The following is a 15514-nucleotide window of genomic DNA, read 5'->3' on the forward strand; positions in this document are numbered from 1 at the left end:
TTCCGCTTAGCAACAGGTATTTCGGGCGAGTATAAGAAAAAAAAATCTTTATTTAATTTATAGACGGGTAAATAGATTACAGGCTGCAATAGAATACATTTTGAGTTTAGATACTTTAAAGGATTTGTTACAAGACTTCCAATTTCTCTTGATTCTACATAAGCAGTCCCTAAAAACAAATTAAAATTTTTCCTTGACTGCTGTAATCTGAGGCAGTTTTGGCAAGGCCTGAAGGACAGTTGTCAAAAAAACTGGAACAGCATTCCATTTGCCCTTACAGACTAACCGCAAGGAGAATGGTTGGTTGTTCCATGTCGGTGGCAATGATGGGTGACCTGCAGCTGTTAACAACTAAAAGCACAATTTTTGGGGGATAAAAACAATTGGACAACATTCAGTATGTATAAGAATGCTATGGTCTAGTAGTTATTTTTTTATTTTTTTTTGGTTTATAAAATATTGCAGACAGAGGTTAACTGTTAGTGCCAGTTAACACATCTATGCATTTATTTTATTACATTACAGGTACTTTATAGAGCCATCAATTATGTATATTCACATCAGTCCCTGCCCTCAAGGAGCTTACAATCTAGGGTCGATAACTCCTTCATACATATAATAGGGTCAGTTTGGACAGGAACCGATTCACTTACTGGCATGTCTTTGGAGTGTGAGAGGAAACCCACGCAAGCACAGGGAGAACATGCAAACTCCATACAGGTAGAGTCGTGGATGGGATTCAAATCAATGGCCCATCTAGTGCTGCTAGGTGGAGGTGCTAACCACTTGGCATTTGAATTTTTACCAATGCCTGTAAGCATATATGCGACCTCTCGGACTGGCTTTAATGCAGAAAGGCTGATGAATATATGTGGCCTTATATAAATGTATTTCTGTGCTGTGCGCTCCCAGCTCAGTTGCCGGCAGATATTGGAAAGCTACCGATGTATACTTGTGAATGGCGGTCACATCATTGGAATGCCTACCTCCACCTCCTTGAAATAAAACCTCTTAAAGAGGGGGCGGGAACAGGCTTAGCTGCTCCTTTTTGGTTTTATTGATGTGACTGTGAGCCGTCCAGTCCCTGAAGCCGCAAAGCAACTATGCTGAATTTGCTGTGTCACCCACTCATGGACAAATTGTCAGTTTCAAATCTGTTTCACCTTCTGTCCATACAGCAGAATGATTGATTTCAGATCATTGTGCAATCTTTTTACACCCTTTTGCCAGACTGTTAAGCATCCACAATTTTTTTTCCGAGGGGGTTAGAGAGCTCTGTTGCTCTTGATGACACACCACACATGTTCACAGCAAAGAACACTAAGGGTACTTTCACACTGAAGAGCTGGGTCGTTGGCGGTAAAGCGCCAATATTTTTATCGGTGCTTTTCCGTAGTTTTAGATGCGTTTTTCAGCTGATAGGGTGTTTTTAACCCCCGCTAGCGGCCAGAAAGGGGTTGAAAGCACCTTTGCCCATTGACTTTAATGGGCAGGGGGGCTTTAGGAGCAGTGTATACACTGCTCCTAGAGCGCCTCAAAGTTGTTACTTGCAGGACTTTTTTTAGCGTCCTACCAGCGCACTGCTCTAGTGTGAAAGCCCTAGGGCTTTCACATTGGAGTGACAGAAGAGGTGCCATTTTTAGCGCTATAGAGCCTGTAATGCGCCTCAGTGTGAAAGTAGCCTAAACCTTGGATATCTGAAGGTTAATAGGAACGTTTGGTGTTCATTTTTCTTAACACGAAAACCTTGAGGGCACTTTCACACTGGGGCGGGATGTCGGCGGTAAAGTGCCGCTTTTTACCAACGCTTTCACGTTTTTAGGAGCAGTGTAGGAGCCCCAAAGATGCTGATTGCAGGACTTTTTTTTCCTGTCCTGCTGTCCAGGTGCTATTTTTAGCTCCTAAAAAATGCCTTGGTGTGAAAGTAGCCTTATACTCGCCTTCATGCTGGCTCTAAGATCAAGAATAGCCAATTTATCAGTCTGCTTGGAGCAGCTTGCATTGCTCTCAGCTCTGCTCCTCCTAACACTCACTGGAGCGCCAGGCTGGAGAGGGGGAAGACGCAGCTGGCCTTAGCTGGGCACTGAGAGCTGAAGCCACCTGTCAATCGGGCAGTTGGGTGGATCGTATGATTAGGATCCTTTCAGAGCCTGGAGTAGCTTTGCCATGTTAGCTGACAGCAGGCTATAGCTCACTGTCGGCTGATTCTGGGGCACATGAGAGAAAAATTAAGTGCACTCCTTGACCCATAAGAGAAGTATGGCTAAAAAGGCCATTATTTTTATTTTTTTTAAATAAGGCCAGTTCCACTTGTCCTCTCCCTAGTGAGACTCTAATTTCATGGCTTTGAAGTGGTAGTACATCGTAGGGGTGAACTTACTTTTTCCATGTGACCGATCTGCGTTTTTGTTCATTTAGATCAGTGGTTCTCAACTCCTGTCCTCAGGACCCACAAACGGGCCAGATTGGCAAGATAATACATCACAGGTGATAGAATTTGCTGCTCAGTGATTGCAGTATTCTAGTCTGCATCTCCCCATGGTAATACCTAAAATCTGGCCTGTTGGTGGGTCATGAGGACAGGAGTTGAGAACCACTGATTTAGATCATAATGAATGCATTTTATATATAATATTTTTTTTTTGTGTCATTTGTTAAAGTTATAGCAAATTTAAATGTAAATTTAAGTTCTCATATTTTGCCTTTTCAAAAATTATGAAGTTAACAATTTCAATGGGGTTTTTTACAAAAAGTATTTTTTTTCTCCCTGGAGAATGCTTGTTAATATGTACAATGGTATTAAAATGCTCTTTGAAGTCCAAGTTTTTTCTAAGTGCAAAAGTGTGACAGTGACAGGAGCGTTCCATGTCTATGGTAAGTGTTCACTTTTACCAAAGTTAAATAATGCCATTGTTATAGGGTTATTGCTATAAATTATTTACATACCTGAACAGTTGATGGCTTCCTACGAATGAGACGGAGGAATATCTGTACCCTGATCTCCTTTGGGATGAATGACTTAGTATAAATTCCAGTATCGGAGCTGAAATTCCTTGGAAACAGTCGTTTAGAGGCAGAAAAAAAAAAAAAACTCCCAGTGCGTCCAGGAGCAGCAGCGTTTTGGTAGAAAAGACGCTTGATGCCTGTCAACACGTTTAGCACTAGGCACATTTAATGCTTGAGTGTTAATTTGTTTCAGTGGCTAGAATAAATTATTGTGGCCAGTGACAAGCTTTCACGCCCAAGTTCTTGATGTGCCATTTGATGCGTTTTGGTAAATATTTTATTATATCTTTTCATGTGACAACACTGTAAATTAGTGAGTGTACAGCTTGTATAACAGTGTAAATTTGCTGTCCCTCTAAAAATAACACGCAGCCATTAATGTCTAAACCACTGGCAACAAAAGTGAGTTCACCCCTAAGTGAATGTCCAAATTGGGCCCAAAGTGTCTATTTTATGTAGCCACCATTATTTTCCAGCACTGCCTTAAACCCTCTTGGGCATGGAGTTCACCAGAGCTTCACAGGTTGCCACTGGAGTCTTCTTCCACTCCTCCATGACGACATCACAGAGCTGGTGAATGTTGGAGACCTTGCGCTCCTCCACCTTCAATTTGAGGATGCCCCACAGATGCTCAATAGGATTTAGGTCTGGAGAAATGCTTGGCCAGTCCATCCACCTTTACCCTCAGCTTCTTTAGCAAGGCAATGGTTGTCTTGGAGGTGTGTTTGGGGTGGTTGTGTTGGAATACTGCCCTGTGGCTCAGTCTCTGAAGGGAGGGGATCATGCTCTGCTTCAGTATGTCACAGTACATGTTGGCATTCATGGTTCCTTCAGTGTAGCTCCCAGTGTCGGCAGCACTCATGCAGCCCCAGACCATGACACTCCCACCATGCTTGACTGCAGGTCTTTGTATGCCTTACCTGGTGGTCACCACACACACTTGACCCCATCTGAACAAAATAAGTTTATCTTGGTCTCATCAGACCACAGGACGTGGTTCCAGTAATCCACGTCCTTAGTTTGCTTTTCTACAGCAAACTGTTTGTGGGCTTTCTTGTGCATCTTTAAAGAAGAGGCTTTCTTCTGGGACCACAACAATGTGATGCAGTGTATGGTTTGAACACTGACAGGCTGACCCTCCCCCCCCCCCCACCCCTTCAACCTCTGCAGCAATGCCGACAGCACTCATGCGTCTATTTCCCAAAGACAACCTCTAGATATGACGCTGAGCACATGCACTCAACTTCTTTGGTTAACCATGGCAAGGCCTGTTCTGAGTGGAACCTGTCCTGTTAAAGCGCTGTATGGTCTTGGTTATCGTGCTGCAGCTCAGTTTCAGGGTCTTGTCAATCTTTTATAACCTAGGACATTTTTATGTAAAGCAACATTTTTTTTTTTTTTTTTCAGATCCTCAGAGTTCTTTGTCATGAGGTGCCATGTTGAACTTCCAGGGACAATATGAGAGAGCGATAACACCAAGTGTTTACACGCCTGATCCCCATTCACACCTGAGACCTTGCTAATTGGGCCCAATTTGGACATTTTCACATGGGGGTGTACTCACTTTTGTTGCCAGTGGTTTAGACAATAATGGCTGTGTGTGTTATTTTTAGGGGGCAGCAAATGTACACTGTTATACAAGCTGTACACTCACTACTCACTCAGATAAACTGATGGGCAAGATTTCTATAAAAGTATTTTTAAATGGCTAACTAAAATTTCCCCAGACTGGCAAAAAAAAAAAAAAAGTTGAAAGGCCAAAATTTAAGACTGCAAAAGAAGTATACATATTAAAAAAAATTAAACCTAAAAGCAGGCATTTTTATATCTTTGCAACAGCAAGGAACTTGCTATATCCAAGACAAAACCTTTTGTCCCTTTCCTGGGACATACTTTCCTGCATGCTTCCAATTTTTTTTAAATCTTATAACAAATAACCTATTTGCATTGTCTTTTTTTTTTATATATACAAAATGGTGCACACTGACTATCACTTGTATGCAGTAAATTCAGCTGACATGCTTTGTGAATTAAATCGGAATGTAAAAATCTGCACCTATTGCAACATGATGAAAACACCATGCATTGTTATACTTTGTAAATTGATTTTAGCCAGCATAATAGGGTTCTTATCCGTCTTTTAAATGCCACCAGATGGCCGTGCCCAAACCCATAACATAGGCCATAAGCCACCCAATACCCCGAAAGCAATAATTTCATAAATCACATAACATTACTTAGAAGCCCAAGAGCGTGATAAAACATTCAGCATTTTCTTCCCAGGAGCTTTGATAACTTCTTCCCAACCCCCCCCCCCCCCCATCTCCTAATACTTACCTTCCACAGATATGTGGCAGAGCTTGCAATGGGGTGATGACCCGCCCTTCAGCCATGTTGCATTCATTTTTCTGGTCACTGCACTGTAGGAGGGAGGGAAAGGTCACATACAGTGGGGAAAATACTTATTTGACCCCCTGCAGATTTTGTAAGTTTGCCCACTTACAAAGAAATGCCTCTAATTCACACCATGCAGTCAGTTTCCGGTGCAGAAACTGACTGTATGGTGTGAACTAGAGCCATTGGAATACATGGAAAACACTGTGCATGCATTTATCTTCTGTTCATGGACGGACACAGCAGCATCTTGACCTTAGGGTATTATCCTCCTGTTAGGAGATTGACTAGGCAGAAAAACAACAGCATGTTAAGTACACATCACACATTACAGTACCCCTGGGTACTTCTCCCTGCATCTTGCAGTTCAGTTTTTTTTCCTGCCTAGCACAGGAGAATGAAATGGCTCCCTGTGGGCCCATGTGGCCTGGGAATTTTAGATTTTTTTTTTTCTTTTCTTTTGCTATTTTCTGCATTTTTTTTTTTTTTGATCCTGAGATCTACAATCAACTGCCGACTGGGTGACAGGCTGGATCCTCGATCCTTGTAGTCCCCCCAGTTCGGCTATCGAGCGTGTGCCTGCCTTTTAGCTACGCGCTGGGCTGTCCATGACATGCCTCATTGCTCCAGGGGTGTCCGGTGAGCTATATGGTCCAGGGCACACATATGACCGGGCTCTATGTCAGTGTGTCGGGCCGATAGCCATGCCGTAACCGCGCAGATGTTTGTTCTGTCTGGGATGCCTTCAGCTGATCGTCGCAGGACGGGTAAGTAGCAGTCCCCCTGCTCCGGTTGGGCATTCCTGGGGAGGTCGATAGAGGGTCCGCCCTGCTTTTCCTCTCTCCCTTCCTCCACTCCTTCCCTATGCTCTGGGACGGCTGTGATACTGGGGTCCACCTGGGGGGCTCCATCCTAGGGCTGTGTGTTGGGTTCATTCTCTGGGGGGTGCTCTTGGTGCCGTGTGAGGGGGGGCTGGCTTGGGGTCACGGGTATTCTCCACCGTGCTTGCTATCTATGTATGGTGTTTTACTGTAATCACGGCCGCCATTTTGGCGGTGCCTGTCGCTTTTTACTAGTGTCGGCGACCATTTTCTTGTAGCCTGTGTGCTCTGCTTACAGAGCGGCGGGTCGGTGGCCATTTTGGGTAGTGTATTTTGCCTCTAGTGGCTAGAATACGGTGCGAATGGCTCCAGCACACTTCCTGAGGGACGGCACGGGGAGAGCACACTAGGAGACAGACGGCTGCTGTACGTTACCTGGTAGGGTGTCTTGCCTTACATCCCTAAGGGTGGCAAGGGGTGGGTCAGCATGGTGTCTGAACCGGACGCATCTCCCTCAGACATGCCTGCATTGACTATTAGTGCACCTGCGGTTTCTGTGGACGCTATGGAGGCGGTCCTGGAGGCATTTATTGCCAGGGTGGAAGCGGTGGCGCGTGGGCTTAAAGGGGGTAAAAAGCACCCCCTGCCTTCCTCAGGGGATGCCTCTGACGCGGAATCTGGCCTAGCTACTGCTCCCGGCCCTGGTTCCGATGTGTCCGAGGATGCAGGCCTAGACCACGCAGACACTGAGGATGACTCTGCATAATAGGGCGCTGGTAGGAGCTCTTGTAACCGCGGTGCGGGATACTCTAAAAATTGAGGATTTGGCGGAGACATCAGAGACGTCCGTCCCTTTTTGGGTTTTTATAAGTCGGCCCGCACTGCTAAAGTGTTTCCTTGTGTTCCTTATCTGGAAAAGCTTTTGTACAAGGAATGGGATCGGCCGCAAAAGTTTTTTTTCTGCCCCAAAATGTTTAGCGGTCCGTTATCCGTTTTGAGGAGACTTTCCTGAAAAAATGGACTTCTCCCCTGTCAGTTAAAGGGGCTCCTGCCTTCAAGGACCCCACATATAGGACAGCTGAGACTGTCGCCCGCTCCATGTTCATGGTGGTGGGGTCGGCGGTGCCACTGGTCGTGGCCTGGGCTCTAGTGTCTGACACTTACTGAATGGGCTAAGATGTTGCGTCAGGGGTTGGAGGAGCATCAGGCTCCTCCGGACTGTGTGGCGCTGGCTGACCAGTTGGTGCAGGGCCTTAAATTTGTCTGCGAGTCAGCCCTGGATACACCTACCTTGCTCTCCAGAGCCTCGGTCTATGCGGTGGTGTTACGCCGCCTGATCTGGCTGAAGTGTTGGTCCGCGGACCAGTCTTCTAAGAAGACCTTGGTGGACTTGCCCTTTTAAGGGAGAAAGGCTTTTTGGGGGCTCTATGGATGACATTATTAAAGATGCCATGGGAGGTAAGAGCACTCTGCTTTCACAATCCAGTAAGGGTAAGGAGCCTCCCCGTAGGCAGGGGCCCTCTTTTACTCCCCACAAGCATTTTTTTCATCTGCCCGGTGCTGTAGGTAAACGCTCCCAGGCCGCTAAGATGCCCACTGAAGGGCAGAAGCGCCCCTGGTTCTGCAACCCCAACAAGCCTGTGGAAAAATCTGCGTCCGCATGAAGGTCTGCCCCTGCCCGTCTCTCGGGTGGGGGGGGGCTGACTTTGCAGCTCGGTGGATGGCTCTTCTTTCCGACCGGTGGGTTTGCGAGGTTGTTTCCTCGGGGTACAAGATAGTTTCTCTCTTGCCCACCGAACAGATTTTTTTTTCCCCCTCCAACCTTCAGCTTCCTCCGGGTTGTCGGGAGGCCCTGTTTGGGGCTGTTCAGGATCTGCTGGTGAGGGGGGGGTGATCGTGCCGGTTCCATTACAGGAACGGTTTCAGGGTTTTTACTCCAATCTGTTTGTGGTCCCCAAGAAGGAAGGGGTCCGTCCAATCTTGGATCTCAAGGCCCTCAACTGCTTTGTCAGAGTACAAAGGTTCAGGATGGAGTCTATTCGCTCTGTTGTCGCGGCGCTCCATCTGGGGGATTTCCTGGTGTCCTTGGATATCAAGGACGCATACTTGCATATCCCCATATGCTCCAAGCATCAGATTTCTGCGCTTTGCGGTCGGGGAAGACCACTTTCAATTTGTGGCCCTCCCCTTCGGCGCCAAGGGTTTTCACCAAGATGCCCGCCCTGATTCTGGCCCTGCTGAGGCAGCGTGGAATCGCTATTGGCTACCTGGACAACCTACTTTTGAGAGCCTCTTCAAGCTCAGAAATAGAGCAAGATGTGTCTATCACCTGCCAGACCCTCCGGTAATTCGGTTGGGTGCTAAATGTTCAGAAGTCGGTGTTGGTACCGTCTCAACGCCTAGAATACCTGGGGCTGGTCCTGGATTCCTCGGAGGCGAGTTTTTCTTCCCATGGAGAAACTACAAACACTGCGGGCTGCAGTGCAGCGGTTGACAACCCAAAAGTGGTCGTCGCTCCGCTTTTGCATCCAAGTCCTGGGGCTCATGGTGCCCTCTATCGAGGCGGTTCCGTTTGCTCAATTTCACACTTTAGTGTTACAAAGAGAAATTCTGTCGCGTTGGGACAAGTGCCCTTCGTCTCTGGATTCTCAAATCCGGGTGAGCCTCCTGCTCAGGTCCTCCCTAGTGTGGTGGCTGACGTCTCGGGTTCTTCCGGCCGGGGGGGGGGGGGGGGGGCGTTTCTTCCGTGTCACTGGACGGTGGTCACGACGGACGCCAGCCTCATGGGCTGGGGCTGGTGTGTGGGGAGTTCAGTCAGCCCAGGGGCACTGGACTCAGGAAGAATCCCGCCTGCTGATCAATGTCCTGGAACTCTGGGTGATCAAGCCGTGCCTCTCCAAGACTACAAGACCGTCCAGTCGGACAACGCCACGGCTGTGGCATATGTCAATCATCAGGGGGGGCACAAGAATCTCGGCTGCAGCAGCAGAGGTCGCTCACATCCTCAGGTGGGCGAAACAGAACGTACCGGCTCTGTCGGCCGTGTACATTCCCGGCGTGCAGAACTGGCAGGCGGACTACCTAAGTCGCCAAATGCTGGACCACAGAGAGTGGTCGCTACACCCAGACGCGTTTCAGAGTCTGTGTCTAAGATGGGGCACGCCAGATGTGGATCTCCTGGCATTGCGGCTCAACCGGAAGGTGTTGAGGTTCATCGCCAGGTCAAAGGACCCGTGGGCGGACGTGTCGGATGCGTTGGTGGCGCCAGTATAGGCTAATCTATGCCTTTCCTCCTCTGCTGCTTCTTTTTCCCCGTCTCCGCAGGGTGGAGGCTGAGGGGATCCCGACGATCCTCGTTGCTCCAGATTGGCCTAGTCATCCCTGGTACGCCGGTCTGGTGGCAGATGTGCCTTGGCGCCTGCCACTGTGAGAGGACCTTCTGTCGCAAGGTCCCATTTTTTCATTCTGCTTTACAGTCGCTGGCTTTAACGGCATGGCTATTGAAAGCCAGGTGCTAAGGGACCGAGGTCTGTCACTCGGTGATCTCTACCATGCTGCGGGCGCGGAAGTCTACTTCCCGGAAGATTTACCATCATACGTGGAAGGCTTACATCTCTATGTGTGAGGAGATGAAGTGGCATCCCCGTGCATATGTGATTTCCAGGATTCTGCTGTTTTTACAGCGTGGAGTGGACCAGACACTCGCCTTAAGTACGATTTAAGGGGCAGATTTCGGCCTTGGCTGTTTTCTTTCAGCGACCCTTGGCAGCGCACTCCCTAGTGCGTACGTTTGTGCAGGGGGTTTCGGCATGTGTACGTCCTCCACTGCCTCCGTGGGACTTGAATTTAGTTCTCTCGGTGCTTCAGAAGCCCCCGTTTTAGAACATTAGGGAGATTCCCTAATTGACTCTTTCCCAGAAGGTGCTTTTTTTTGGTGGCGATTACATTGGTCAGACAGGTTTCTGAATTGGTGGCCTTGTCATGCAAGGCTCCCTATTTGGTCATCCACAAGGATAAGGTGGAGCTACGTCCGCAGCCGTCGTTCCTTCCTAAGGTTGTTTCGGCCTTTCATCTGAATGAGGACATTGTTTTTCCATCCTTGTGTCGTCGGCCGGTGAATCCCAAAGAGGCTGCGTTGCATTGCTTGGACGTCGTCCGAGCCCTACGGGTGTACCTGTCTGCTACGCCTCTGTTCCAGAGGTCGGATTTACTGTTCGTGTCGGTGACTGGTCCTAAGAAGGGTCTGGCGGTCTCGTCGGCCACCATTTCTAGGTGGATTGGGCAGGTCGTGCTTCAGTCCTATGCTCTAAAGAGGCAGGCACCTGCCTTCCAGGTTACAGCGCATTCGACCAGGACAATTGGGGCCTCTTGGGCTTTCCGCCATCAAGCATCTGTTTCACAGGTGTGTAAGGCGGCGACCTGGTCGTCAGTCCACACTTTCTCCAAAGCTTTATAACATGGGTCTTCAAACTATGGCCCTCCAGTTGTTCAGGAACTACAATTCCCATCATGCCTAGTAATGTCTGTGAATGTCGGAGTTTTACAATGCCTCATGGGACATGTAGTTCCACAACAGCTGGAGGGCCGTAATTTGAGAATCCCTGCTTTATAAGGTTGATGTGAGTGCATTTTCAGATGCTTCATTCGGCCGCAAGGTTTTGCAGGTGGCTGTTTAAGGTTGCACCTCCTCCGTTAAGGAGCTTTGTTTTGTTTGGGGTGAAGTTTGTTTGTTTGCGTTTTTCCCACCCCTTTAGTTTTTTTTTTTTTTACACTTCTTGGGGACGTCCCTAAGGTCAAGATGCTGCTGTGTCCATCCATGAATGGAAGAGAAAATAGGATTTTTGTACTCACTGTAAAATACATTTCTCTGAGTTCATGGACGTACACAGCACCCACCCCTCCTTTTTTGTTTGTACTGCTTTTCTACGAACTGAGCTGCAAGATGCAGGGAGAAGGGGAAGTACCCAGGGGGACTGCCCCCTGGGAGGTACTGTACTGTGTGATGTGTTTTAACACTTAACATGCTGTTTTTCTGCCTAGTCAATCTCCTAACAGGAGTAATACCCTAAGGTCCAGATGCTGCTGTGTCCGTCTATGAACTCAGAGAAATGGATTTTACGGTGAGTACAAAAATACTATTTTTGTGCAGAAAAAAAGCACACGGAACTGTGTCTGGTGTGAACTGGCCCTTAGAGATATGTAATGAAGAGTGGACTAAAATTCCTCGAGAGATGGGTGCAAACCTGGTAACCAACTACAAGAAACGTCTTACCTCTGTGTTTGCCAACAAGATTTTCTCCTCCAAGTACTAAATCATGTTTTGCTTGGGGATCAAATACTTATTTTACTCACTGAACTGCAACTCAATTTATAACATTTGTTTTATGTGTTTTTTTTTGGTTAATATTCTGTCTCTCTTATTTAAACCTTATTTACCTATGATAAAAAATTATAGACCCTTAATGTCTTTGTAAGTGGGCAAACCTACAAAATCTGCAGGGGGATCAAGTAATTTATTTTCTTTACTGTATTCGAGTATCTCTAAGACAGAGGAACAGCGCATGGCAAAAGGTATCGGTAGAAATAAGTAAGTCTATTAGGTGAACCTGTGTCCCTTTTGACCTGAATAGGTGAAGTAACAGGTTTACTTTTAAAGTGGTTGTATACCTCAGACATGAAATATGAATAACGCATATCCAGCTATAGTGTGTACTTGTTTTAATCCAGAGCACCAAGTTCCATCATTTGCAGAGGAGACCGCAGATAAATGGGTAAAACTTATTACAACCACTTTGATAATAATTATGGACTGCCTATGCACAAGAGCAGTATATGGTGAGTGGGATTCACATGAGATTACAAAGTGACCTGGTACAGACATGAAATGCTACTGCAATTGGGGGTATACCTGCCTCCTACCTATGTGCACAAGGGAGCCTTTTTACTGCTTATTTGCTGGCTTGACAGATTCTAAAGTTTTTCCACTCCATTAGGACTTACTCACTCTGTGTAAGGCAACTTTTCTGTTCCTGTACTAGATAAATGTCAGTTACCGAAAAGGCACATAGAAAGCAGTTTGCAGAGATAGGAAGTGTCACTATGTGACACTTCAAACTATACTGACTGCTCCATTGTAAAAATATGTGCCGATTCACGTAATGATACACCATTTTCAGGTAGGGGGGCGCATGCACTGCCTGATCTATGCAGTCATTTGGTACAGCACGGTCAAGTCGGTCAGCAGGTTCTGGCCCAATGATTTATGGCCTAAAGCTACTGATAGGCTTAAAAAATCGCAGTACAGAGCCCTGTGTTTTCACAGAGCAGCAATATGACTGTTTTTTAAAAACAACTGCATCTCTTCGTAAAAGCAGCACACTTTGGGCACACGGTTAACCCCTTCCTAACTAGTTTCGTTAGTACACTGGGTATAAACTGACACCAATACAGTGATCAGTGCTAATACTATACAGTGTCACAGTAGCACTATCACAGTCCCACCGAGTAGCTGATCGCCGTTATTACTAGAATAAAAAATTCCAGTGTGTATGTATATGCATCTATACACCCCCCATTATTTGTAGATACTATAACTTCCACACATACTATTTTTTTTTTTTTTTTTACCAAAAGATAAGTAGCAGAATACATTTTGGCCTATTTTTTTTATTGGATATGTTTTATAGCAGAAAGTAAAAATATATATATATATATATATATATATATATCAGAATGTTCAGTCTTTTTTTGTTTATATACTACCAAAAGAAAGCTCTAATTGTGTGGGAAAAAAAAGTATATTTTAATTTGGGTACAGTGTTGCATGACCAGGCAATTGCTAGTTAAAGTAGTGGCGAATAGCAAAACATGCCCTGGTCATGAAGGGGGTAAAACCTTTCGGCGCTTAAATGGTTAAAGTAGACCCAAACCCATAACTGAAAAAATACATGGAAATTAATTATTGTGTTGCAGTTTATATAATCGAAATCTGATCATTTTTTACCCCCCACTCAAGGCTAATTTAGAATTTTTTTTTTTTTTTTTTTCCAAACAGGCCTTGATTATGGTCTAGTGGCCCTGTTCTGTTAAAAATAAAATAATGTGTGTAAGATAGTGCACGCGCACACACCCCCTACGTGCACACACCTCTTTCTTGATAAACCATGTCTCCTACTTTCAGTCTGTTCCATCTTTGTAGCCCCCACCAGATTCTTTGGCATGCAATTGCATGCTGTGGTTTCATCCTCTGACTCCTATGTCACTGCTGTGTCCTGCGTTGGAGGATTAGACCCCAGCACACACAGTGGGACACTCCTGGAAGTATTGTATACTAAAGAGTCTGGTGAAGGCAGACTCTGGAATAGTGAAGTTATTAGACCAATATAAATGCTCTTCTGTTACAGGGAGCTACTGTTGTGTAGATTTTATGCAATCATGTCAAAAACCTAAAGAACACTCACTAAATGTGAGAAGTGCTGGATGCTCTTTGACGTTTGAACGAGACATTTCCTAAATAGGTGCAGTTTTAGCACTACTTCTGGTCACTAAAGTACAAATGCTTTACCCACCCACCCACCCCCCTTCACATATGTATGTGTATAAGTGATGTGCACATTAACCTGTTTTGGTTGACGGCTATCCTCCATCATGACAGACTGCACTTAAAGTGGAACTAAACCCTCTTATCCTTTACACCTAAGGAAGCTGCCCTCTTAGCCTCAGTTTGATCTGCAGTTGTTGTGGGGTCGTACATGTGTTCAGTTATGATGGCAGCCATTTGATGACTTGACTGTTCAGTTAACAGCATAAGCACCTTTGGCAGTTATCATTAATGGCATGCCTAAAATGCAACAGTTTTGGGAAATTAATGGGTTTAGTTCCGTTTTAATACCAGACCAAATGTTACAGCTGTTGGTTGCTTAGCAAGGATTTATTTCTCCAAAAACTGTCGATCATATGCTGTAAGAACATCTATGTTTTATTAAAAGTCTGAAAAATCAAATGTAATTGTTTGTTTTTGATCCCTTTTTTACATCGAGACAACTACAAATAATGACCCTTTGTAGTATGTTTTGTGACTTTTATATAAAGGGACTAATTTTATTGCCAAATTGCAACACCTTTTGTTTGGTACTACTTATAGTAAACCAAAGGGGATGGGATGACTATCAAAGAGGTCTGATAATAGCATTACCACTATGTTTTTTTTGTTCCGTCTGAAACCGTTTTATTACCCATTACTCCTATTTTTCTTTTTCAAAGGTCCCCATTACTCCTATTTGTATCTGTGTAACTTAGCCCTTAAAAGTGTTACTAAACCCACAACAGTAAAATCAGTATGTATATGCAGTAAAGCACGCTTGTTAGACCTCATACACACTATTACATTTTCTGCAGATTTACCAAAACCATATAATATGAGGTCAAACTTTAAGAGTTTCAATTTGTATGCAATCAGGCGTTTTGGTAAATCGGAAAACAAAACTACAGAAAATCGAAAAGGTTATACAGTGAGTATACGGCCCTATACACACACAATAAGGGGTTAATCCTCTGCATTGTGTATGAAAGATGTGTGATCATGTCTTCTCTGATTCTCCCCTTCTTCCACTGACTCCAGACTATTCCCTGATAGAACAGAACATTATGGGACAGGCTGCACATGCTCAGTATGGTGTGTATTGCTAGAGTTTTTTTTTTTGCTTGGAGGAATGCATGTGGTTAGCACTGGGCCAATCAGCACTGTCCAGACAGAGGGTTAGGGGGGAAATGAAAACTCCTACAAACTATCAGTGTCAAACCCCCAGACACTGATAGAAGTAATACGACTTGTATATACTGCTGATGAGAAAGTAAAGTGAGAAGAGTAAATGCCTTACCATTTAAGAGAAAAGTCAAATCGAATTTTCAGGAAGTCAATGCTGTAGTTCAAAAAATGCTAGGGTTGTCCCGATACCACTTTTTTGAGACCGAGTACAAGTACCGATACTTTTTTTCAAGTACTCGCCGATACCGAATACCGATACTTTTTTTAATGTCATGTGACAGTGGCAGTATTTTTTTTTTTTTTTTTTTTTTTACAGTGATTTTTTTTTTTTTTTTTTTTTTAGGGGGGGGGGGGGGAATTGTCAGTGTGTTTTTTTATTTATTTATTTTTTTACATTTTATTTATTTTTTAATATTTATTGCAATTTTTTATTTTCATTTTTATCAGCCCTGTTGGGGGGCTTTGGTGAGATTTCAGGGGTCTTAACAGACCTCTGGCATCTCCCCTTTAAGACAGAGAAAGGGAC

Source organism: Rana temporaria, chromosome 3, assembly GCF_905171775.1.
Source record: "Rana temporaria chromosome 3, aRanTem1.1, whole genome shotgun sequence".
Classification (NCBI taxonomy): domain Eukaryota; kingdom Metazoa; phylum Chordata; class Amphibia; order Anura; family Ranidae; genus Rana; species Rana temporaria.